Source organism: Perognathus longimembris, chromosome 16 (genome assembly GCF_023159225.1).
Source record: "Perognathus longimembris pacificus isolate PPM17 chromosome 16, ASM2315922v1, whole genome shotgun sequence".
In the NCBI taxonomy this organism is placed as follows: Eukaryota; Metazoa; Chordata; class Mammalia; order Rodentia; family Heteromyidae; genus Perognathus; species Perognathus longimembris.
The window spans coordinates 16,544,137-16,571,127 of record NC_063176.1 but is presented as its reverse complement, the minus strand read 5'-3'; the positions used below and the strand labels follow the sequence as shown (position 1 = coordinate 16,571,127).

At 43.3% G+C, this 26,991-nt stretch overlaps 1 non-coding gene across 1 annotated transcript; it reads right to left on the bottom strand.

Moving 5' to 3' along the window:
* Nucleotides 1–20,908: 20,908 nt before the first annotated feature.
* Nucleotides 20,909–21,016, bottom strand: LOC125365098. Its single transcript, XR_007213648.1, has one exon. It is a non-coding gene; the product is annotated as a small nucleolar RNA U13 (small nucleolar RNA).
* Nucleotides 21,017–26,991: the final 5,975 nt, after the last annotated feature.

The window sequence follows — 26,991 nt, the reverse complement described above, 5'->3', positions numbered from 1 at the left end:
TGTGTTTGCTGTGGACATTGGTGTGGTTTCATTTTTTGCCTTCAGTCAGTGGTCTGGTGGTCAGCAGGATGGATCTGGGCCACAGCTGGGCTTTGGTTGGCTTTCCATGGCATTATGAAAGAAAGGATCTGCCAGTGTTTTATATAACAATGCAGACTTTCATCTTTTGAAAAATTTAGGGTTTAGCAACATTGGACTTGTCTTACCACGTAGCAGTTCTCATAGTTGTAGAGCCTTATTTATTTATTTATTGGGTGGTGGTGATCATCAGTACTTTCCATGAATGTGAGGACGGTGATATTTTCTCCCTTACAACACACCGGAAGCTCCACCTTCCTGTGGACTTATGTTTTGTTGCTTTGCCTTAGGGAGACTGGATGTACTTTTTTTTTTTTTTTGGTTGGTTGTGGAGCGTGAACTCTGGGCCTGGGCACTGTCTCTGAGCTTCTTTTGCTCAAGGCTAGTGCTCTACCATGGGAACCACGGTGCCACTTCTGGCTTTATCTGAATAGTTAATTGGAGGTAAGAGTCTCTTGGCTTTTCCTGTCCAGGCTGGCTCCAAACCACAATCCTTAAATCTCAACCTCCTGAGAAGTTAGGATGACAGGCATAAGCCACCGGCACTCGGCTTTCCTGTGCATTTTATATCTTTGACTTTTCAGTTTTTTGATCCATCAAAAGCACATTCTATGCTAGGCACATACTATCAGTATAGTCCCCTCTAGTACTGGGGCTTGAATGCAGGGCCTTGGTGCTATTAGCATTTTTACTCCAAGCTGACACTCTACCACTTGAGTCATAGCTCCATTTTGAGCTTTTAGGTTGGTTATTTGAAGATAACAAGAGCCTCTCATGGACTTTGCTGCTCAGGCTGGCTTTGAACTGTGGTCCTCAGATCTCAGCCTCCTGAATAACTATCTAGGATTCAGAGGTGTGAACCACCAGTGCCCAGCTGAAGCTAACTTTTAGAAAAAGTTTCTAGGGGTTGTTGATGTGGCTTAGTATGCATGAAGCCCTGTGTTCAATTCCTTAGTATCACATAAACAGAAAAAGCTGGAAGTGGTGTTGTGGCTCAAGTGGTAGAGTGCTACGTAGCTTTGAGCAAAAGAAACTCAGGGACAGGGTCCAGGCCCTGAGTTTAAGCCTCAAGACTGATGCTCCCACTCCCCTCCCAAAAATGGAAAGAAAGAAAAAAAGAAAATGTTTCTAGTTATTTATATTTGATCTAGTGTAACATCTGGTGGAACATCAATTTTAATGGTGAAGAGCATTGTCAGTGAAAGATTTAAAAGTTTTTTGTATTGTATGCTTTCTATTGTTGTTCCTTACTAAGTTTGGAAGGATAACTGCTCTTTAAAATAATTTTCCAACAATTACAGTGCCAATGCTTTTTAACTTGTTATATTTATCTTTTCAGCTTTTTGATATATTCCTCAACTTCATTTTTAGTACAGATTTATGTAAATGTTTAATTATGATAGCTATTGAATCTTTTAGTCATCCAGAACAAAAACATATCAAATTCCCATGAAACTGGTCCACACTGTGACATATTTGGAAAGAAAATGTGTGCATTGACTATGCAGCCCTAATTGCCCACACTAAATAGAAGTTCAGAGCATGAACTCCTACTTTGTTTAAGGCTATCAAAAGTTATCGGCATGAACAGAATATCAATGCAACGTATAAGGGCAATCATTGCCTTGCTTCTTATAAGTCTTAAGCTACTACTATGACTTTCAGATTTATCAGTATTAGATACTATTAAATCTGAACATGCTTCTATTTCCCCATCTTCCCCCCTCTTCTCTTTCTTTAGTTTTTTCAAGAAAATTGTTATTGTATTATAACAGCCTGAAAAGGACAGGCGTTGTTAGTTCAGTTCAGTGCATTTGTACGGAGTGAACGCACTTGCGGGACCGATCAAGGACTCCAGTGTGGCTGGCTCTGCAGAGCCCCATTGTCGCCCCCGCTGTCTGTCCGCCCTGCCCTCCGCTGCTGCCTCCCTCACTGGTCTGTTCTCATGGCTCCTGGGCTTGCTGCCTCTGCTTTCAGCTTTATTTGAAAGTAGTCCTAGAATACACATTCTTGAGTTTCTACTCCATTTTGTGTTTATATTACTTCCCTTCTGTTCATTTAGCAAATTTAAAATCTTTATAATGTTTTCTATTAATATACACTCTGGTGTTTTTTGTTTGTTTTTTGGTTTTTTTTTTTTTTGTTTTGTTTTGTTTTTTGTTTTTTTTTTTTTGGCCAGTCCTGGGCCTTGGACTCAGGGCCTGAGCACTGTCCCTGGCTTCTTCCCGCTCAAGGCTAGCACTCCGCCACTTGAGCCACAGCGCCACTTCTGGCCGTTTTCTGTATATGTGGTGCTGGGGAATTGAACCTAGGGCCTCGTGTATCCGAGGCAGGCACTCTTGCCACTAGGCTATATCCCCAGCCCTTGGTTTTTTTTTTTTTTTTTTTTTTGTTGTTGTTTTGCCAGTCCTGGGGCTTGGACCGAGGGCCTGAGCACTGTCCCTGGCTTCTTTTTGCTCAAGGCTAGCACTCTACCACTTGAGCCACAGCGCCACTTCTGACCTTTTTTATATATGTGGTGCTGAGGAATCGAACCCAGGGCTTCATGTATATAAGGCGAGCACTTTACCACTAGGCCATATTCCCAGCCCCTTAAATATTTTTTCATCAACTTTACCGTAGCCCAACGTGATAATACAGTAAGCCTTACTCTTTTGACTTATCTTCTTGGTCCCATCTACCTTCTATTACCTTGGATTTTATTTTATTTTATTTTTTTACCTTGGATTTTAATTTCAAATTACTCAGAATAATAACAGTCTTTTCAAATAGTTTTTGTTTGAGACAGGATCTTGTTGTAAAAGCCCAAGTTGGGCTTGAACTGAAGATGCTCCTACCTCAGCCCCCTGAGTACACCACTGTATTTGTTGGTTTTTCAAACTTTATTATCAATTTAAAGATAAAGCAAATGCAGGCATGATGCTACAAGCCTGCCGGAGGGCCTTATGTATGAGTCTAGCTTGAGCTACTCAGGGAGATGTTGTCTCCAAAATACAAGACTGTGGAACAGGCTGGGAATATGGCCTAGTGTTAAAGTACTTGTCTTGCATACATGAAGCCCTGGGTTCCATTCCCCAGCACCACATATATAGAAAAGGCCAGAAGTGGCGCTGTGGCTCAAGTGGTAGAGTGCTAGCCTTGAGCAAAAAGAAACCAGGGACAGTGCTCAGGCTCTGAGTTCAAGCCCCTGGACTGGCAAACAAAACAAAACAAAAAAAAACCCACAAGATGGGCGAGTGTCGGGGGTTGGCAGGGAAAGGTGAGATATGGAAAGTTGTGGTTTGAAGCCAACCCAGGAAGAAAAGGCTAGTCTGGAAGGAGTGGAGTGACATTGTCCCAAAAGAAATGTACTCTACCTGACTTATGTAACTGTAACCTTCCTGTATATCACTTTCATCATAACAAAAAAAAAATTTAAAGCTGCTCTGGACATGTGGCTCACATGGTAGAGTGCCCACCTAGCTAGCAAGCAAGCCAAGCAAGTATAAGACCCTGAGTTCATATTCTAGTATGGGCAAAACACAACCCAAACAAACGACAACAACAACAACAACAAAAAAAACTCACAGGAAGTGACATTTTTACATTATTCAGAAAGCAAATTAGGATCTCAGGATTTCATTTCTGTGTGTTTTCTGTTAAACTCTTGGTTCATGTTTATGGCACACTTTAAATTGTTCCATCTTTTTTTGTTGTTGGAGTTTGTACCTATTTTTCTTTCTCCTTTGGGAAAGAGAATGTACTATTTGCAATTTATTAACATGTTCAGCTTCTTACCCTTCTGTATCAATTGGTAAAAAATTTTCCCTCTTGGAATTCGAAAACTTAAGTTTAATTCTTTCATAATGTGTGCTAAACTTCCTTCCTTTTAATTGGCCCAGGTAGGTATTGAAAGCCAGAGTGAAAAAGCTGCAATAATTTGTGGGGAATATTTATTTGATGCCTGGACAAAAACATGTTGGAATAAAACAAAAGCATGAAAGCAATTTTACTTCAGACTGTAATTTCAGATTGATGGAACATGAGTTAAATTTTGTCTTCTGCTACGGTGAGAGTAGGCATGTCTTGCAGATGTTTTAGAATGTCTGCTGATAGACGTGTGGTCCTTGGGAACACTGGAGGGATTGCATTCTGTCAGCCCTGAATCACTTCTGAATACTGTGTGCAGCCTGGGAAACTTTTCTGCTCAGCCTGAAGTCATTTTTAGAGCTCCTAATTGAGAAGAGTCTTCAATTAGTGAGGAAGCTACAAGATGGTAAGAAGATTAACACCTATTACACGGACAGCTTTTCTTTGTGTGAGTAAGTAAATCAAGGGAATTCTTACTGCAGGAGATTAGTGTGCTAGGGTCACACTTACCTGAAATAGTGATGGCTGGGGCCTGCTAAATAATCTAACACCTGGAATTGGGAAGTGAGAAACGAAGGTGCTTCCCTGGACTTCCCAAGTGAAGTAGTTTCAGGCCTGGTTTTCAAGCTTGTAGGGAACACCATGTTTTCCATTATTTTAGAAAATGGTTGCTCAATGGCAAGTATGTGTCATTGTCATATGAATCTTCAGTGACTCACTGAGTCTCATGGGTTTAATTTGGGGCTTGTGCCAGACCTGAGGGATTTTTTTTTTTTTTTGAATTAGCTATTTTCCAAAGGGACAGTTAAACTTAGTGGGGGCAGGGGGTGTGGGAGAGGGAGATTAAACTACAGAAATAGTAATTTCCCAGTAAAATCCATGTGGCCTAGAATCCTAGGCCGTGATAGGGCACAGTTGAGGTGGACGGTCTGTATCTTGATTTGCAAAGACCTCTTTTCCGACAGGTTATATAGGCAAACTGATTAACTTTTAAAGCCTCGTTAAAATAGGAATAAGAAGAATAATGCACATAAAGCTCTTATCACAGTGCCCGGAACATCATAAACTCTCAGTAAATTATTAATTTTCAGTCAGGTAATGAGAGTAGAATAGTGGGTTTCAGCTACCTTAATTTTCCTCCCTGGGAAAATGCTTTGTTTTGAGACAGGCTTTGAATTGAAGGGATGGATTTCTTTTTGTGAGCTGCTCTGGGAATAGCATTTATAAGAAGAGCGATAAAGAAACAGACCTAAAACAGACATGCAGAGTGCACTCATTAACCTGACATACGGATACACTTAAAAGCTTTTCTTGGGCTGGGAATGTGGCTTAGTGGTAGAGTGCTTGCCTAGCATGCATGAAGCCCTGGGTTCGATTCCGCAGTACCACACAAACAGAAAAAGTCAGAAGTCGTGCTGCAGCACAAGTGGAAGAGTGCTAGCTTTGAGCAAAAGAAGCTCAAGCTTGGGGACAGTGCCCAGATCCTGAGTTAAAGCCCCGGGACTGCCCCTCCCCCCCACCCCGCCACACACACACAAAAAGCTTTTCTTGTAGACCACTTTACATTTAATATTGTCTATGGAATTGTCCTAAATTGTACAAAAAGAACTATAATTATGAAAATAGCAATCCAGGTGCTGGTGGCTCATGCTTTTAATCCTAGCTACTCAGGATGCTGAGATCTGAGGATTGCAGTTTGAGGCCATCCTGGGCAGAAAAGTCCTGTGACACTTTTATCTCCACTAAAAATTGGCAATGGTGCTGTGGTTCAAAGTGGCTCAAAACCCTGAGCAAAAGAGCTCAAGTACAGTGCCCTCTGCCCTGTGTTCAAGCCCCACGATCAATAGGACTCCCCCCAAAAAGAAAGCTTACCTTTGCAAAGTCAGGTGCCAGTTACTCATGCCTGTTAGCTACTTAGGAGGCTGAGATCTGAGGATTCAAGTATGAAGCCAGCCAGGCAGGAAGAGTGGTGAGACCCATCTCCAATTAACCACCAGAAAATTGGAAGTGACGCTGTGCTTCCAAGTGGTAGAGCACTAGCCTTGAGTGAAAAGGCTCAGAGTGCCCAGGCCCTACGTTCAAGCCCTAAGACTGACCAAGAAAGAAAGAAAACTTTGCATAAAGTATATATTCTTTTGCAAGTGGCACAATCATCTTTAAAAACGATGGAAGTTTAAATGGAGATATAGTTTACATGGTGACTTAAGGATACGCTTCAATAATTGTAAATTTACTCCATAACAATCACAAGAGTTAGATTAGAACATTTCCATCACTCACTTCAATGGAACTACCTGTTTACAGCTTAATCTCATTCCTACCCCTGCCCCAACCAATAATTTGTATTAGTCACTAATTGACTTAATATTTTGCCTCTTCTGGATATTCCATATAAGTGTACTCATACAGTTTATTGTGAGTTGATTCTTTCATATAACATGAGATTATCCAAGGCCATGCATGCCATAGCATATCTCAGTATTTCATTCCTTAAAGAAATTTAAAATAAATTTATTCATTTCTTATTTATGTGCCTACAGGACCCAGAGTCTCATGCGGGGTAGGCAAGCACTCTACCACTAAGCCATATTTCTAGGACTATTTCATTCCTTCTTTTTTTTTGTCCTGGGGTTTGAACTCTGGGCTGGGGCTGTCCCTGAGCTCTTCAAGGCTAGTGCTCTACCACTTGATCCACAGCACCATTCCTGGTTGTCTGCTGATTGGTTGGAGATAAGAGTCTCACGGAGATCTCAGCCTCCTGAGTAGCTAGGATTATAGGCCTAAGCCACTGGTGCGAGGCCTATTTCATTCTCTTTATTGCCAGACAATGTCATTGTATCTTTTTTTTTTTTTCCTGTTACTGGGCCTTGAACTCTGGGCCCTGTTCATGGACTCCTTTTGCTCAAGGCTAGCATTCTACCACTAGAGCTACAGCACCACTTCTGGCTTTTTCTGTGATTAACTGGAGACAAGAATCTCACAGTCTTTCCTGCCTGGGCTGCCTTTGATCCTTGAACCTCAGATCTCAGCCTCCTGAATAGCAAGGACTGTAGGTGTTGAGTATTCCTTAAGATTGATATCACTTTTTATATTCATCAGTTGGTAGATGTTTATGGTTCATCTACTTTTTTCTGTTGTGAATAATGTTGCTTGTATTTTTTTATTGTTAATCAGAGAGAGTAGATGCTTAGAAGAATTGCTTATTTGTTCTAGGCTCTCAAGTCAAAGTGGCATGGTACAGTTTCATAATGCTATACATGTGGCTTGTCTCTGCCTTTAGTCCTGAAGTATATTAATCAGAGAACTGTGAATTAGTATCTATTTATTGATTTCAATATGACAAATATTGTCTAGGTAGTTGCTGTGTAATGAAACATGTTGTATAGTGATATTTTAGTTCAGATAGTATGTAAGATAAATTGGGAGCTGGACTGTTACAGATTACATCATCTTGTTGGTAATGATCTGATTTTACATCAATATCCAAGTCCTGGTTCCTTCCTGGATAGCCTGAAATACAGAGGGATACCATATATGTTGACTTAAAAGTGATTTTAAAATGCTGAGGGTTGGTTCAAATGGTAGAGCACCTGCCTGCCAAGAACAAAGTCTTGAGTTCAAACCCTAGTACCATAAAACAACAAAGGGCTGAGACTATAGCTTAGTGGTAGAACACTTGCCTAGAATGTATGAAGCCCTGGCTTTGATTCCTCAGTCCCACATAAACAGAAAAAGCTGCAAGTGGTGGCACTGTGGCTCAAGAGATAGAGCACTAGTCTTCAGCAAAAGAAGCTCAAGGACAGTGCCCTGAGTTCAAGCCCCAGGACTATCAAAAAATAAACCAACAAAAAGCAAAGTAATGACACTGCTGGGCACTGATGGCTGGAGGCTGAGGATCCCAGTTCACATCCAGCCTGAGCAGGAAAAGAAAGTCTGTGAGATTTTCATCTCCAATTAGCCGCCAGAAACAAACAAAAACAACAAGGTGTGAATAGAGTTGAGCAAAAAAAGCCAAGTGACAGCATTCGGGCTCTTAGTTTAATCCCCAGTATCAGCACACAAGACAAAACAATGAAGCAAAATATTTTGTATGGTGTAGTGGCAATCAAGAATTGGGCCTGAGGATATTGTTCAGTGATGAGAGTGCTTGGGGAAAAATAGGTTGGCTCTGATGTCCATAAAAACCTACTTAATTAGTACAGAGTTAGCTACAGTTCTGTTCTTTTTCCTCTCTTCATCACTATGTATGAAGTAGTTACCATGAAAATACTCAGATACTGGATGAAGTAGAGGGAACACTGAATGATTTTCATATATTATTTTCTCGCACATAACCTTTCTGAAGATTTTATGACACTTAAAATAAAACCCCTCTATCCTTTTATTTTTTCCTCTTTGCTGAAGTATTTTAGAGCAAACCCCACACATCTGTTCTTTCTCCTCCTGTATTCTTTTTGTAAATCTCTTTAAAAATGTGGCCATTTCCAATGGAACCATACACCATCAGCACAACTAATAAGATTAACATTTTAGCTTTATCTCATGCCTAGTTCATACTTTTCAGGTGAGCTTTAAATATCATTTATTTTTATTTTTATTTTTTGTATGTCATGGGGATTGAGCACAGGGCCTGGGCACTATCCCTGAACTCTTTTGCTCAAGGCTAGAGGGCTAGCTTGGGCTCTAGCACTTTGAGCCAAAGCTCTACTTCAGGTTTTCTGGTGGTTAATTGAAGATGAGAGTCTCACAGGGCTTGGAATATGACCTAGTGGTAGAGTACTTGCCTCACATACATGAAGCCCTGGGCTCAAGTCCTCAGTACCACATATATAGAAAAAGTCGGAAGTGGCACTGTGGCTCAAGTGGTAGAGTGCAAGTCTTGAGCAAAAAGAAGCCAGGGACAGTGCTTAGGCCCTGAGTCTGAGTCCAAGCCCCAGAAAAGAGTCTCCACAGACTTTACTGCTTGGGCTGGTTTTGAATCATGATCCTCAAATCTCAGCCTCCTGAGTAGCTAGGATTACAGGCATGAGCCACCAGCATCTGGCTTAAATATCTTTTTTTTTTGGGGGGGGGCCAGTCCTGGGCCTTGAACTCAGGGCCTGAGCACTGTCCCTGGCTTCTTTTTGCTCAAGGCTAGCACTCTGCCACTTGAGCCACAGTGCCACTTCTGCCGTTTTCTGTATATGTGGTGCTGGGGAATCAAACCCAGGGCCTCATGTATACAAGGCAAGCACTCTTGCCACTAGGCCATATCCCTAGCCCTGGCTTAAATATCTTTTAAAATGATCTTTATCCTGTGTCTAGTGAACCAAAGTTTAGGGGCTGGGGATATGGCCTAGTGGCAAGAGTGCTTGCCTCGTATCCATGAAGCCCTGGGTTCGATTCCCCAGCACCACATATACAGAAAATGGCCAGAAGTGGCGCTGTGGCTCAAGTGGCAGAGTGCTAGCCTTGAGCAAAAAGAAGCCAAGGGACAGTGCTCAGGCCCTGAGTCCAAGCCCCAGGACTGGCCAAAAAAAAAAAAAAAAAAGTTTACAGGTGGCATTAAGTTTTGTCTGTAGGGTTTTAATGTGATCATTACCTTATTGGTTTTCTCAGGGGCGGCTGTGGGCTGGTTGAGGATGCCCTGTTGAAGGAATGCCCCATGTTGTGAATTTGTCTATGTGCATCCTGTTAGTATGTTTGACCAATTTCTGTGTCACAGGGCTGGTCATGGCTGGGGAGAGCCCTCCACCCCTCTCCACTATTAATTGGCCATGTCTGGAGGGATATTTAGTTACCTCAGTACAGAGGGGGAAGACATCAGCAATGCTACTAAGCATGTAGAAAAATACCACATGCCCCCAGCCACGGAGAATCGTCTGTCTTTAAATGCCAATATGTTGGTTGAGGTTGAGAAATCCTATGGTTCTGTAGCCTTGCATTTCTTGAAAATGGATGTTAACTCTGGTTAGAGTCAAGATGCGTGTTTGTGCTAAAAATAGTTGGGTAATCTAGGAATGTCTGTGTCCTTCTCTTGCCCCAGTACTGGGAATTGAACCCTGTGTCTCCTGTATGCAAAGCCAAGCCTGCTACTTCTGAATTCTGCCTCCCAACCACACGAACTGAAAAAGGAAATATGTTATAATTTAAAATATTTACTAAAAAGAAATAAACCCTTCACACTAGGTATCTTCCTGTTTTTCCACAACCACCTCAGACTTCTTAGATACTTAAAGAACTGTACATTCTCTTTACTTTTAAACTTTCTTAATACTTTTTTGTGCTTGAGGCTGATAAAGATGGGCGGAAGTGGGTGCCTTTTGACCTTCTCGTTGGGATGGTTGAGTCTCTGTCATGACCAAGTGAAGGTGCGGGTACACTTCTTGCTTTGGAGAAAATTGCATAGTTGCCCCAAGGGAGGAATACTTAACCTATAAATAACTGTTAAGGCCGCTTGGGCTTTCTATGAAAGTGCGAGGGAGAGAAAGTCATTCCAGATGGGATGGTTTAAAGACACATGAGGTTGCTTTTCTTGTGTGATGCGATTTGGGAAAAAGACATTCTTGGCAAAAGAACCAAGTGAAGGTAGGGAATGCATTAGGAGTGTTCTGGGAACATTTTTTTTTTAAAAGAAATGTCTTAAAGGCAGCTTTCTCCCCAGTCTCTGATAAATAACTTGAAGGAAGGGCAATGAATTTTTTTCTGACAGTTGGCTCTTACTGGGGGCCAGCGATTCGTTTGCAAATGAAAGGCCTGCTGTTGGAGTAGTTGAAATCACAATAGGCTCTGACTCTTTTCACATCAAAGTGTAAAAGAATCTCCAGGGGTGATAAATGGGAGCTGCTGGACTCATTACTTGTAAACAAAGCTGAGGGATGACCTCTAAATTTTTTTTAATTAAAAGAAAACAGGGTTTCCTAGTGGTGAGAGTGGGGCTGCTCCTCCTTTGAATTTTGACTCCTTACCCTGGGTTAGATCTTTGTTAAAGTTACCCCTGGGCTTGCCCAGATTCTCAAACACTGGGGACACACTCCGCGTGCCCAGGACTGAGACCGAAAGGGTGGAGTTTGAATTCACAATGAGCGTTGCAGGCTGTGCTTTCTGAGTTTGCTGTACTGGGAGCTTAGACCCCTTCCTTTACAACATCAGGGAGAAAACTTGTCATGTTTGTGCCAGGTAGAGAAAGTTAAGACAGTTTTTAACAAAAAATTATATTTATTTATTTTTTGTTTGCCTGCCCCTTTATTTTTATTTTTTTGCTAGTACTGGGGCTTGAACTCAGGGCTAGGGAACTGTCCCTGAGCTTTTGTGCACAAGGCTGGCACTTGAGTGCTTGAGCTGCAGCCCCACTTCTGGCTATTTCTGGTTAATTAGAGATGAGTCTTACGGCCTTTCCTGCCCTGGCTGGCTTCAAACGTTGATCCTCAGATCTCAGCCTCCAGAGTGTGTAGGATTATGGGTGTGAGCCACTGGCTTGATTTTTTTGGGTGGAGGGTGGGGTGGAGTGTTGGTTCTGGGGCATGAAGTCAGGGCCTTGCACTCTTGCTTTGCTTTTTCACATAAGCCTAGTGCTCTACCACTTGAGCCACAGTAAGCTAGTGGCTAACTGGAGAAAGTTTCATGGACTTTTCTGCTTGGTTGCCTTTGAACTGCAATCTTCAGATCTCAGCCTCTTGAGCAGCGAGGATTATAGGCGGGAGCCACAGTGCCCAGCAAAGAGTTGCAATTTTAAGAAAAGTCTTGCCATTTTATAAAAGAAATCCAATGGCTTTTTACTAAGTTTTCACTTAAAGTTTGAAACAGAGTTCCTTTTATGTCTGTAGTTCACAGGGCTTTGCATTTGCTCAAAACCTGTAACAAACTATAGTATTTGAACAGCTTATGGTGTTGCAAGCAGCCCCATTAAAATAATATTTTATACAATTAAGACCTGGGAACTGCCACTCAGATTCAACCCTGATGACTCACCTTCAGTGGTCATATGCTTCTCCCCATGCTTCCAATTCCTCATCCAGTTTCTCTCTCACTGTTATTTCCCTGGTGGGCTCTGTGTAGTCAAGTCCTGGCCAGATCTGAAGAACAACCTCAGGTCAAAGCCTTCCCTCTGAAACCACATGAAACTAATAAGGCTTTGCTTGCCCAAGAATTCTAACCTGTTTATGACACTATCACCTGTTTACTGATCACCATCCCAGTGTTTGGTGATCATGTCTGGGTGACTTGATAAAGGAGCAAAGGTTCACAGCTAAAGAGGAGCAGGAAACCACTGGGTGGTTGTGTGTGTGTGTGTGTGTGTGTGTGTGTGTGTGTGTGTGTGTGTGTGTGTTGGAGGGGGGAGCCTCCATCTGCTGTGGGCTGCACTATAAGTGAGGAAGTTTTCCAGGCCTTCCAGTCCCCTTGATATCAGAATGGGGGAATTTGGGAGATCCTATATCGCTTAACCATCTTTCCACTACAAATGCCAGAACAGAGCACCCATTCCCTTTCTCCCTCCCTTCTCTCTTTCTCTTCCACTTCTCCCTCTCCGATCACCTTTCCCTCTCTATGTCTCTCTTCCTCCGCTCTTCTCTCCCTCCCTTACTCCAGTGCTGGATCCAATTTAGGACCTGGTTCCTTTGCACGTACAGGTTAGGCAAATAAATAAGGGCTCTACTACTGAGCTACAGCCCTTAGCCCTAGAGCAGCTAGTATTTAATGGGCAGGGTAAGACTTGGCTAAGCTTTGACCAATGGCAGACCAATTATCAAGCTAGCTTTCTTCCCCTCTATAGAAGCTGGTGGCAGGGGAGTCCTTTCAGTTCGGATTTGACATTCTGGGCCTTGGGGCAGACTTCTCTGGAGCTGATTCCAGAGGTGTCCCATTCCCTCCCCCCCCCCCCATGCTTTCAGTGAGCATCAGTTGAAAGTAGTTCCTGGATGCATCACTCAGCATGGCCATGGTAGACAAATATGCATCTTCTCCAATGAAGGAACAACATATGAAGTTCAGGAGATGAGGATGGGAGAAGCTGGAGGTGACTAATGAGCCGTATGGCAGCAAACAGATGAGAAGATTAGGTCAATAAAAAATAGTGAGAGCTGAATTCAGTGCCCATGCTCTGAGCATCTCCCCGTCCTCTGTGTGAGAGCTGCTTTGCAGCCGTGGGTGAGGTGATTGTGCTGTTCTGACAGCACGTTGCGGTCTCTGCAGCTTTGCCCAGATGTCAGGTGGTGGCCTTGTGGATAAATCAGCCTCTCAGAACCGTTAGCAGTTGTTGCAGTTCTCCTTTTAGATTATCTTTCAACATCCTGCTGATATACTTTCCTGCAGTGAGCACTTGATGACGAGATAGGCAACCGTACTGAATTTAAGAATGGAAGTGTTGATTTCCACAAAGGACAGTGTTTCTTTTCTTTTCATTTCTTTTTTTTGTGCCAGTCAGTCCTGGACCTTGAACTCAGGGCCTGAGCACTGTCCTTGGCTTCTTTTTGCTCAAGGCTAGCACTCTGCCACTTGAGCCACAGCGCCACTTCTGGCTTTTGCTATGTATGTGGTGCTGAGGAATCGAACCCAGGGCTTCATGTATGCAAGGCAAGCACTCTACCACTAGGCCATTGTCCCAGCCCAGGACAGTGTTTCTTAAAGTATGTGTTTATGAAGGACAACAACCAGAGAGTTGAGACAAAGAGGACGTATGGGGTGGCACAGGAAGCTCTGACAGCACTGTGATTTTTCCCTTCCCACTGCCCTTGATCTACAGGAGTTACACTGGGAAGTGCAACAATGTTACCTGCTCCCTGGAGCAGGCCACTTATTTTCCAACTGGAAGAGTAGTCTGACTAATTTCATCTTGTCTATGTGTTTGCAAGAGTTGCTTCAAAACCAATTATACCCTGGTTTGGATTCTGGCCCCACTACGCCTGCAATGCTAAGGACTTACCCTCTCCAAACTCTTTAATATCCTTATGTAAGAGTAATAATGAAGATTAAATATGTGTGAATATATATATATATATATATCACACATACTCCAGCAGAGAACTCCAAATTGGGGGGGGGCTAGTGTTTAATAAATATTTCTTCCCCTTCCTGTGGGCCCATCTTTGATAATTTGTAGTCTTTAGAGCCTGGGAAATTTGAACTTTATGATGCTCCTAAAATGACTGAAGGTTTAAAAAGTTTGGGCTCCCTGCAGAGTGTGGAAGCAGCTCTTAAGGATATATTCCAGTCAGCTGATTATGAGATAAATATTTGTTGTTATGGGGTTTATGTGAAAAGTTGGGGTGACTTACTTATCTTATTTTTGGTGCTAGAGATCGACCCTAGAGCCATGAACATACCAAGCAAGCATTGTAACATTGAGCTGCAACTTGGGGCCCTGAGGTTGGGTAATTCAAAAATGGTAGGTAGCTCAGTGAATCAATTTCTCGGTGAAATTTTTATTTCACATTTCCTGTTAGAATCTTATTTTATTTTCAGCTTTTTGTCCTGGTTCTGGAGCTCGAACTCAGGGCTTTGGCACTGTCTTCTGAGTTCCCAGACTCTCCTGGCCTAGGCCGATTTGGAAATGCAATTCGCAGATCTCAGCCTCTTGATAGCTAGGATTACAGGCATGAGCCGCCAGGGCCTGGCTAGAATGTTATATTAAGATGTGCATAACAGAAAATTAGTATTTACATAGTACCCCCCCCCCTCCTTTGTACCACTACTATAGTTTGAATGCAGGGCTTGGGTGCTCTCCCTTAGATTTTTCTTTGTTAAAAAATTATCTTTAAGTAGTTGTATGAAGGGCTTACTATTTTCCTTAGCTTTTTCTCCCTAGGCTCTTACTTGAACTACAGCTCTACTTCTGGCTTTTTTTTTTTTTTTTTTTGGCCAGTTCTGGGCCGTGAACTCAGGGCCTGAGCACTGTCCCTGGCTTCTTTTTTGCTCAAGGCTAGCACTCTGCCACTTGAGCCACAGCGCCACTTCTGGCCATTTTTTTTATATGTGGTGCTGAGGAATCGAACCCAGGGTCTCATATATACGAGGCAAGCGCTCTTGCCACTAGGCCATATTCCCAGCCCCACTTCTGACTTTTTTTTAATGGCTAATTGGAGATAAGAGTTTTATGGCCTTTCCTGCCTGAAGTAGCTTTTAACCTGAGTTGCTTGGATTACAGGCATGAGCCACTAATACCCAGCTGTCTCTTTCCTTCCATCTTTTTATTGGTGCTGGTCCTGAAACTTGAACTCAGGGCCTATTTGCTGTCCTGAACTTTTTGCTGAAGGCTAATGCTCTCCCAGTTGAGCCACAGCTCCACTTCTAGCTTTTTAAGGTAGCTAATTGGAGATAAGCGTCTTAAAGTCTTTCTTGCTGGCTTACAACTGCAATCCTCAGATCTCAGCCCTCTGAGTAGTTAGGATTACAGGAGTGAGTCACTGGCCTCTGCCCTTACTTTCATTTCTATTTATGTTTATTTAAAATTTTTCTCTGTTCAAGGCAAGCCCTCTACTTCTTGATCCACACTCCACTTTCAGCTTTTTTTTTTTCCTGGTTAATTGGTGATAAGAATCTCTGGGATTTGTCTGCCTAGGCTGGCATCTAATTATCATCCTCAGATCTCAGTCTCTTTCCTAAGATCTCCCCAGTCATTGACCTTGGCTCCTTGTTTTATTTTAAGTAAATACAAATCGTATATATTTCCTTCACGCTGTTTAATTTGTAAGAAAGGTTTTGTTTTCAATATAATCTGGGATTTATTCATTCATTCAATAAGAATTTGTGGAGAGCCTTCAGTGAAAAAATATGCACTAAGAAGGGGATGGGAAGGTGGGGGACTGCTCCTGGGTGGGGGGTAGCGAAGGGCCTGAGACTACGCCAAGGGAGGGCAGGCGGGAGCTAGAGTCCTTACCGCGGAGCCTTCCGGCTCTTGCATGTTTTCCACGGAATGCTTTATTTTCCCTTCAAAGCTTTTGCCTAGTCCAAATGTTGCATTTTACTCTCATGGGGACCTTATAAGGTAGATGACGCTGGAATTTCCATATGAGGCTTAAAGAGGTTCTGTAGTTTGCCCATGATCCTGGGGTGAGTAATAAAACTGTTCTCAACCTGGAATGAGTTCCTCTCCATTCCTCAGCCCTGCAGTCTGCAAAAGTCTTACTCATCTTCAACATTCAGCTGCAACACCACCTCTTTTAATGTTCTAGTCACTCAGGAAATCCGTTGCTCTCTTGGTCACTTCCCACTTTGTCCTTCAGTGCTTTGGGTGCTTCAGTGAGTTCTTTACCATGAGCACCCTAGAACTCTGGTCAGTAGAGGGTGCCGGAGGGGCCTGCTCACTTAGGATGGGCCTCTTGTTGACTCTGGTTACTGCTTTTTCTTGTTCTATCTGTCCATGCAAGCATGTATACTTGCCTGCATATGTGTGTGCACCTAAGTGTGAAAATCCATTGCTACTCTGCCCTGTGAAGATCCTCCAATACTGGGGGTCCCTTGGCAACCTTGCCGCCCTGTGACCTCCACTTTAGGACCTTCCAGTGCATCCACAGAGCATATTCCAGGCTTCACGCTGACAGAGGTGTCAAGCCTCTGTGCACCTGTTGATCAGCCCTGGCTCACCTAAACTTCCAATTGTCAGCTTTTCCGTGAACTTCTCTGCCATCCGATGGGCTTCTCCCCTTTCTTCTCCAATGAAATCTCTAGTTTTGGAGATGGAACTTCCTCTCAAAGTTCATCCTTCCTTGGGTACTTTCTCCCAATCATTAGAGGACCCTCAAAGGTGTGTTTCTCTCTCTCTCTCTCGCTCTCTCTCTCTCTCTTCCCCCCTCCCTCCTTCCCTCCCTCTCTCCGTCCCTCTCTCCCTCTCTCCCTCTCTCCCTCTCTCCCTCTCTCCCTCTCTCCCTCTCCCTCTCCCTTACTCTCCCTCATCTTCCCCCACCACTGAAGCTTAAACTCAGAGCCTGGGCTCTATCCATTAGCATTTCCACTCAAGGCTGGTCCTCTTAACACTTGAGTACAGTTCCACTCCTTTTGGCTTTTGCCTGTTAGAGATACAAGTTTCATGGTCTTTCCTGCCTGGGTCAGTTTTGAAGCTCAGTCCTCAGATTTCAGCCTCCTGAGTAGCTGGGATTAAAGCCATGAGCCACTGGTGCCTGGCCTATTATTCTTTACCTTTTTTTTCCCTTTCTTTCCTTTTATTTTCCTGTCTGCCAGGTTCAGAACATGGATGCTGTCCCTGCGCTCTTGTTGCTCAAAACTAGCACTCTACCTGAGCCACATGACCACTTCCTGTTTCCTGATGGTTAATTGGAATTAAGAGTCTCATGGATTTTCCTACTGGGCTGGCTTTGAACCATGATCCTCAGATCTCAGCCTCCTGAGTAGCTAGGATTACAGGATTACAGCACCCAGCTATTCTTTACTTTTTTCAAGTTATTACCTCATCATAGTTTGATATTACCTCATCATAGTTTATGCGTCTCACATTCTTTTGTGATTTCCCACTCTTGACTAGACCAGATTAACACAACCTGCAGCATTTATTTCCCTCAGTGTCACATCTCTCTAAATGTAAACAGCTTTTGTACCATCCTTCAACAGGATCCCTGTGTGTGACTAACAAACAAGGGATGTGGCATAGAGACTGCCACTACCATAGATGGATGGCGGGGAGTGATAGAGGATTCTGTAATAGGTATTTATTTGACCTCTCTTGGAAAAACAACTCAAAGTTATTGTTCTCTTCCTAATGGGTTAACTTGGTGTTTCTTTGAAAGCTGGGTGACTGTTGAAACCATTACTTCTTGTTGACCCAACTGTTTAAACCTGTGTTTTCAGGCATTTATATAAAGTCTTCGGGATTTTGTGAACAGTAATTTACTGCTGCTATCTATTTGTCTTCGTTGACCTTTTCAAAACAAATTGCTGTAAAGTAGAGGCAAGCCTCATGGCCAGTCATGCCTGAGTGTTACCTGTGCTTCACTTTTCAGACTCGTTTATCAGTGTCATCGCACAGTAGCATTTTTGTCTGTGTAGCCAGAATATTCACACCTTAGCACATTTGCCAAACCTTTTCTCTTGTCAGCCCATGAGCAAGTGAAGGACATAGTCTACAGAGGAATTCCTCCTTTAATGGCCATCTAAGCCTATACCTAGAAACCCCAAGCCCAGGAATAGTTTCTCTGTGTGTGTGTGTGTGTGTATATATGTGTGTGTTGGTGTGTGTTCATTTGCTCATGAGCCAGTAGTGGGCTTGAACTCAGGAATCTCTGACTGGTTTTTTGTTTTGTTTTGTTTTTGTTTTTTTTTGCCACTCCTGGAGCTTGAACTCAGGGCCTAGGCACTGTCCCCCAGCTTCTTTTGTTCAAGGCTAGCACTCTACCACTAGAGCCACAGTGCCACTTCCGACTTTTTCTATATATGTGGTGCTGGGGAATGGAACCCACAGCTTCATGCATGCTAGGCAAGCATTCTACCACTAAGCTACATTCCCAGTTGAGACCTCACATTTCTTGCTTAGCTTTTTCACTCAAATCTGGTGTGCTCTCTATTACTTGAGTCTCACTACACTTCTAGCTTTTTACTAATTAATTGGGGATAACAATTTCATGGACTTTCCTGCCTGGGCTGGCTTTGAACCTGGATTCTCTTCTCTTATCCTTCTGAGTAGCTAGGAGTATAGAGGTGAGGCACTGATGTCTGCATTTTGAAGGTATTTGCTTCATGTTGGTTCACAGAGCAAATGACTGTGTCATCATTGGGCTGAAGGACATCTGTTTTGGACTTTAGGGTTATTCGGTGTAGCTTACCCGGGACCTGCTAGTATGTGCTGACTGTAGCATTGGCCTAGCTTTCCCTTCTCACCAGTTTCTTGTCAGTGCCCACCCCTACATTTCCCACCCCCACTACTTCCCATGACTGCAGGCTTCTGCACAGCATTTGATGATAGGGTACATTGAACCTCCCAATTCAGAAAACCAGAGAGTAAGTGTATGAATGAAAGTAATTGTTACCTCTTTTCAGAAGGACTCACATTCCTTGAGTCTGGGGTTGAGTGTGGGTTGGTTGCATTATATTCTCCTCACCTGCCCAAGGCAATAGTTTCTGTAATAAGCAAATGGCTTGAAAATCTGAGAAATAAGCAACTTTCTTGAGACCTATGTAGACTTAAAAACAGGTGCTATATTCTGAATCAGTGCATGCTCAACATTATAAGAAGTGTGTTGAATTTTAATCACAGTGTGCTCAAACCTTTCCTCCTGGTTTTTGGGATCTGTCTTGGCATCTTATTCTGATCAGGCTCTTATAGTTTCTTCCAGAACTTCCTTCTTGATTAGAGCAGTCATCTTTCAAATCTCTACTCCTGTCTGATTTCCTTCTTAGGCTACAGATTTTTCTGTGGCCACTCATTTAGATGGCTTCACCACCTCCAGTGGGTGTTTCCATGTCTGGATTTCTAAACCAGGGCTGCTTTTAAAATACCATCATCTCTTTCTGTATGTGCCTCTACCCTCTAACTGTTGATCATGGTCTTTTCATCCTAATTTTATACTTCCTCCCCCTCTTTTACTTGCTAGGAGAGAGGCTTCATTATTTTAGGATGTTCACTATGCAGTCATTTTGCTACTTTATTCCCTGGCCTCAGTCTCCTATTTGCTAAGATTCATCACACTTATTCTTCCACCAGCCCTGCTGCCTGATTAGATACAAGGTCTCACAAGTCCATGTACCTTCAATTTGCCTTTGCCTTCAATTACCCTTCCTTGGTTTATGTTCTTCTTGCCCTCCCTGCCTCACCTCTCAGCCATGTTTGGGGAGTACAAGGCTTTGCAGGCTGTAAAGATGCAAGTGTTTCCTGCAGGAAGAATGGGGAGAATAAACATTCATTTATGAGTAAATGGATATTAAGTAGTCGGTGAAAGCGCTAGAAAGACCAAATGGGCTCTGCATATTTCCCAGAAACTGTGGAAGAGGATTTGTTGGATGGGGAAAAGGGACCATCAAGAACAAGTCCCCCCCCCCCCCCCCCATGGGCTGGGGATATGGCCTAATGGCAAGAGTGCTTGTCTCATATACATGAGGCCCTGGGTTCAATTCCCCAGCACCACATATATAGAAAATGGCCAGAAGTGGCGCTGTGGCTCAAGTGGCAGAGTGCTAGCCTTGAGCGGGAAGAAGCCAGGGACAGTGCTCAGGCCCTGAGTCCAAGTCCCAGGACTGGCCAAAAAAAAAAACAAGTCCCCTTTACTAGGGCCCCAACCAAGTATGACAGGTAAGCCTTGTATCTCTGGTCTCTCTCCTATTCCCTGGAACTTTACTGAATAAGCTTTAGTGGAGAGGTCAAGTAGTCTGTAAGTTATCTTAAGTCTGGAGTTCTCCAGAAGTGAAGAGCCGGGCTGTCATTTATTCAGTAGAAAAGAAATCTCAATGGGCTGGAAGATGGGAGTGCTTATGAAGAGCTAAGTAGCAACTTAGTGGCTACTTAGCCTATTTAGTTAAATAGGCAAAAGGTGGCAGAAGTTTGAAAAGTTGCTGAGAAGGAAGTAGGTGTGTAGCCCAGGGCCAAAACATTCACCCAGCACTCACTGTGGGGAAAAGAGAGGGGGCTGGGGAGAAGAGAGCTGGGAGCCAATGGCTCATACCTGTGTAATCCTAGCTACTTGGGAGACTGAGCTATGAGGATTGAGGTTCAAAGCCAGCACAGGCAGGAAAGTCCATGAGACTCTTATCCCCAGTTAACCACCAAACAACTGGAAGTGAAGCGGTGGATCAAGTGAACCACAGCACCACGTTTGGCCTTTTCTGTTTATGTGGTACTGAGGAATCAAACCTAGGGCTTCATGCATGCTAGACAAACACTCTACCACTAAGCTACATTCCCGGCCCCCTTCCTGAGTTTTTGGTGGTTAATTAGAGATGAGATTCGGGACTGTCCTTCTTGGCCTGGCTTCAAGATACAATCCTCAGATCTCAGCCTCTTGAATAGCTAGGATTACAGACATGAGCCACTAGCACCGGGCAAGATAACCTTTTCCTCCCATGTCAGATGGGTAATGTGCCCACATCATAACAAGATTTGAGGAAGGCATATGTCACACAAGTGTCACACAAGTCACCCAATCATCCTGCTTAATAACTAGAAAAGGACCACACTTTTCTTCCTCTTTCATATTCTCTTTGTGTCTCTCTTTGTCTTTGTCTTTGTCTTTGTCTTTGTCTTTGTCTTTGTCTCTGTCTCTGTCTTTCTCTCTCTCTCTGTCTTTGTCTCTTGCTCTCTCTCTGTCAGTTGTGAAGCTTGAATTCAGGGCTTGGGTGCTTTCACTGAGCTTTTCTTGGCTCAAGGCTAGCCCTCTACTACTGAGCCACAGTTCACTTCCAGTTTTTTGGATGACTAATTAGAGATAAGCGTCTCATAGACTTTTCTATCTGAGCTGGCTTAGAACTGTGATCTTCAGATTTCAGTCTTCTGAGTAGCTAGGATTACAGCCATGAGTCACCAGTACCTGGCAAAGATTACAACCTTTTAACAGTAGCATTTATGTTCCTAAATTGCTTCTGTATTTTTTCCCCTCATAAGATCTGCAAGAACATTTGGTTAAGAGCTATCATTTTTGTGCCTCTAAGGCTTAGCATTTTACCTGAACTTGGTTAGGTAATAAATAAATAAATTTTTAAAATGAATGATAATTAGCTTCTGCCAGTGGATGGTTATGTTTTCTCAGTGATTTTCCTGATTTTGTGTGTGTCCTTGTCATTCTGACATTCCTTCATTGCCCTTCGTAGACTTTACACTCACAACGGCAAACATAGGACATTCATCTGCACTTGGTTCTGATGGTGGTTAGAGATACCCAGAATAAAACTTTGATGGCCTATCTGGGGTTTTACACTGAGGGAGTATGGGAAATAGTAACTCTTGTAAAAATAAGCTGGTCAGTGGGTGGTAGGTAAGCTATAAGGAAAGATTTACGAGCAACATCCTGTTCTGAAATCACTGCTGGGGATGGAAGACGGGGAGAGACTACTATATAAATAATGGAGGCAGCTCCGGAAATAAAGTCTGCCATGGGAGGGTCTGGGCCGATCCTTTCTGGCATCTTTTGCACAGCACTTGGGTGATAGAGAATCAAAAAGTCCCACTTGTCCTAAGCCCAGGTGGGGAGGTGGGGAGGTGGGGAGTGGTGCTGGGTTGGAGGGTCAGCCATCATTCATAAAAGGAGCAGAGCAAGGCAGAATGGCACAGGGGGCCTGGCGTCATGAGTAGTTGGTGAATTGTAAAGGGCAATGAAGAGATGGGCTCTTTGGTAGGGAGGGAAAAAATAGGGTTGATCATTCTAGGTCACTTGTGGAATCACACACAGAGCATCTCCTTGTTCCAGGAGAGGATGGGACTCTTCATTAGGATGTACCCAACAATAAGATGTGAGGATGACAAGATCTAGTATGGAAATTACAAGATAGAATAAAGGTACTTTGTTTTTGTGGATTGGAAGAGATCTTCATCTAGCTTGGTACATGCAGGCTTGGAATTAGAAATATTCAGGTTGCTTAATAAGTTGACGTTTTTCCCCCCACGTATGCATTTAAAGGTAATATTTATGGGCTGCTTTTAAGTGATGAGCATAGAGTAAGTAGTTTTACAATTAAATTTGAGATATTACTTACTGAAAGTGTTATTTGGGCCCGGTGTTCGTCCCTAGCACCGCCAACCCATCATGTTGCACATATATGCACATATACCCCAAATATTATTAGTAAAAGTGAAAGGATAAGCCTTTGTTCCTCTCTTTCCATAAGAAAGTTAAGAGTGTAGCTCATTCACTTTTCTGTGAGCTTTCTGTGAACTGTGACAAAGGACTTGAGCTAGGTTTGTTTTGGCTCACGTCTTCAGAGGCATTCACCCACGGTGGCAGGGTGCTGTTGCTTTGAGCCTGTGGCAGCACAGTGCACATGGATCCCACGTGTGGTGGGGAGACCACTCACCTCATGGTAGCCAGGAAATGAGAGAGGGGAAAAATTGGGAACCCCGTATTTCCTTCCTGTGGGCTCTACCTCCTGAAAGCTTCAATACTTCCCAGTAGTTCCATAGGCTGGGGACCAAGCCGTCAATTCATGCATACAAACTTGTATTAAGTCAAAAGAAAAAATTGAGTGTCTGTTGTGTTCTAGGCATCGTTTTATGCAGTATAGAAGCAATCAAGACAAACAAGATCCTACCTACCTAAGCTGATGTTATATAGTACAGAGGAAGACAGAATAAACATCTGTCATACCAGAGTAATCCAGCAGGGCCAGTGCCCATAAGTGGCATCAGGTGTATGAGGAAAGGGCATGCATGCTATTTTCTATCCAGTCATCAGAAAAGGCAGATTTTCTGATACTTGATATTTGAACAGACAGCCTGAGGGAATGAGCCAGATGGGTGACTGGGGCTGGGGTAGAGGAAGCTTTGCAGGCAAAGGGAGCACATGTAAAGGCCCTGAGGTCATATGTGCTATGTACCTTTCGGGATTAGCAAGGTGGCTATGAGGCTAAAGCAGAGTGATGGGGAGAAAGTGCTTGGGAATGGAACTGGCAGGAAACCAGGTTGTAGAGGGCCTTGCAGACTGCTAGAAATACCTTGACATGAGATGGAAAGCCACTGGAAGGTTCTCAGAGAGGTAGCAGGTGTAGACGTGTCTTTCACAGAAATGCTTGGGAAATTCACGCTAGGGTGGACGTGGACAAATCAGTTAGAGAAACTTCCTGTAGCAAATAATGCTTTTCCTTCTCCCTCACATCCCAAGTGGAGAAGAAACCCAAACATAAGAAACAGGGACATAGCACATTACAGAGTAGGGACCAGGCCCTGTGCTTTCCCAGGTCATTTTAATGGTTAGTTATTTAGAGAAAGGAATCTAATCTGGGAATTCCCTTCTATTTTCTAGCATAATTTTTTTTTGTGTGTGTGTGTTTTTGTTGTTGTTTTGTTTTGTTTTGTTTGTTTTTGCCAGTCCTGGGCCTTGGACTCAGGGCCTGAGCACTGTCCCTGGCTTCTTTTTGCTCAAGGCTAGCACTCTGCCACTTGAGCCACAGCGCCACTTCTGGTCGTTTTCTATATATGTGGTGCTGGGGAATCGAACCCAGGGCTTCATTTATATGAGGCGAGCACTCTTGCTACTAGGCCATATTCCCAGCCCCTAGCATGATTTATTTTGTGTTATTTTTGTGTGAGTGCTGGAGTTTGAACTCAGGGTCTCAATCTTGTTAGGCAGCCACTCTACCACTTGAGTCACACCTCCAGCTCTTTTTTTTTTAAATTAAATTTTATTGACAAGGTGTTGTGCGAAGGGGGTACATTTACATAATCCAGCTCTTTTTTTACTTTGTTATTTTTCATGTAGGGTCTTGTGCTTTTTGCTTGAGCCAGTCTGGACTTTGATCCCCCATTTATGTTTTTCTTGCATAGCTGGGATGACATGTACTACTAAATCTGACTTTTGGTTGAGATGGCTTCTGGCTAACTTTATGCCTGTCCTGGTTCTGAAGCTTGAACTTAGGGTTTGGATGTTGTCCCTGAGCTTCTTTTGCTCAAGGCTAGTATGCGACCACTTTGAGACACAGCTCTACTCCAGCCTTTTCTGTGATTAATTGAAGATAAGAGTCTCAGGGATTTTTCTGCCTGGACTGGCTTTAAACCACGATCCTCAGATCTCAGCTTCCTGAGTAGCTAAGATTACAGGCATGAGCTACTAGCAACCAGCCCTGGTGTTTATTTTTAATAGTTTGTTCTCTGATTAATTAGTATGAATATTGCCTGTGGTGCTAGATAGATCATATCAGGATTCTGTCCTCAATTCTCTTCTTTATGAAAATGACACTTCTGGTCTGTGATAATTTCCAGAATTCCAGGTTAAATTATGAGGCAGTGTCACTTTTTCCATGACAGGGTAGTACTGCACCCACACAGTCAGTTCCTGAGTTGCTAGCAAGCATTAATTAAGCAGTAGTTTAGCTTATCTTGGAACCAGCTGTTCCCTGAATATGCACTAGGGTTAAGGATAGACTTACCTATTAAGCATGGAATGTTAGGAAGAATCTTTGCTGTGTATAGAGTACTCTGCTGTGTTCTTTCAGAGCTATAAGATGAATAATAGCGATTCTGGGTCTCTAGGAGTTTATAGTTTGTTGGGCAAAACAGGTTTTGTTCATGAGGCAGCCCTTGAGCTGGGTATTGAAACTTGTAAGGATGCAGAGAGGCATTCCATGCCTAAGGGAGGGCTGGACAGGTGATGTGGAAGAAGAGTCTGTTCCATTTCCTTCCTCACAGAAATAGTCCATTACAGCTGAGAGTACAGTGTTTCCAAGGACAGAGGAAGGAGAAAGCAGAGGGTGCATCTGGAGGGGCAGGTGGCAAAGGAGCTGGAGACCTTCTAAATCAGAACTGCCTAGTGCAATAGCCACCAGTCCGCATGGCACTGCCGAACACTGTGACTTGTCAGAATTGAGCTGTAGATTTCCAAGAGTTCATCTTAGGGAAAAGATAGTTTCCCCAACTGTACATTACAAATTAAAATGAAGACCTGTCATAGCTTGATCTCAAGTAAAACATTAAAATGGGTTGCAGTGATCTCTTTCTTTACCTTTTCAGTGTGGCTAGCTGCAAATGTAAAATTAACATTAATAGCCCCTGTTTATATTTCTGTTGGTCATGATTGATCTAGGCTAGGGCCCATAGTCCCAGAAGACAGTGAAAGGAGAGAAAGTGGGAAAAGGAAAGGGGTAGGGGAATCTCTGGGGCTTACATAGGAGGAGTGGAAGGAGTCTAAGGTACCCCTAAGGCTTCTTCCCTCACTCTTGCAACCACTTGTGAGGATCTCAGACTGACAGAGGTGTTTGGGGTGTGGTGGGGAGGAGGGACATGAAGGCTTTCTATGAGGCCAACTGAGCACAGGCTGTGCCATAGGAGCTAAGCTTGGCAGTGGATTTGTGCTGGGGAGGATGGAGGTGGCAGGACCAGTTAGGTTGGGTACTGTGCCCATCCTGCTTGCTTACTGCAACTCTTGGAAGGGGACAGGATGGCTTATAGGCTATAGAAATGATTTGCTCACTTGCTTGAAGGTTTCTGCTCCATTTTACATTGGGCTTTTTACTTTTGTCTCATTTGGTCTCTAATTTTTTCCCTTAAATTAATTGTCAACCCCTTGAGAGTAGGGAAAAATATATGCAAATTATGGTGTGGCCAGAAGTTTCTGATGTATTATATTTAGACTGGTAGGAATAGCCACATAACAGAATCGATGGGCATTACATCCTAGAATGGGAATGGCAAGTAAGGAAGTCTTAGGAGGAGATCCCTCCTATTGGCGAGCTGGTGCTTTCATTTCTTCATCAAATCTGATGTCTCAAAGTTGATCAAGATGGAGTTCAGGTACTAACAGGAGAGGGGCAAATCGACAGATACTTGATGAGAAAGACTATGGGGATCATAGAAGGCAATGAAATAGCAAGCATGGATATGTGTGTGTGTGTGTGTGTGTGTGTGTGTGTGTGTGTGTGTATGTATGTGCTGCTGGGGATCAAACCCAGTGCCTTGCACATATGTGGCAAGTGCTCTGCCACTGAGCCACATCTCTAGTCCCCCATAAATCATTTAAGTTCAGTTCTGAATAGAGCTCTGATGAGCATCTAACACAGAGGTCATCAGACAAAGGACAGTCAGTAGAGGGCATTTCAGTCCTTCTTTCTGGTCTTCGATTCAGACCTTCTTTACTCCTGTAAAAAAAAAATGTTGTGGGCTGGGAATAAGGCCTAGTGGCAAGAGTGCTTGCCTCATGTACATGAAGCCCTGGGCTCAATTCCTCAGCACCACATATATACAAAAAGGCCAGAAGTGGCACTGTGGCTCAAATGGCTAGGCTAGAGTGCTAGCCTTGAGGGAAAAAAAAAACCAAAAACCAAAAACAGAAAACCAGGGACAGTGCTCAGGCCCTGAGTTCAAGCCCCAGGACTGGCAAAAAAAAAAAAAAAGTTGTGCCAGTACTGAATCAAAAATTAAAAATCAGCTGGGAATATGGCCTAGTGGCAAGAGTGCTTGCCTCTTATACACAAAGCCCTGGGTTCGATTCCTCAGCACCACATATA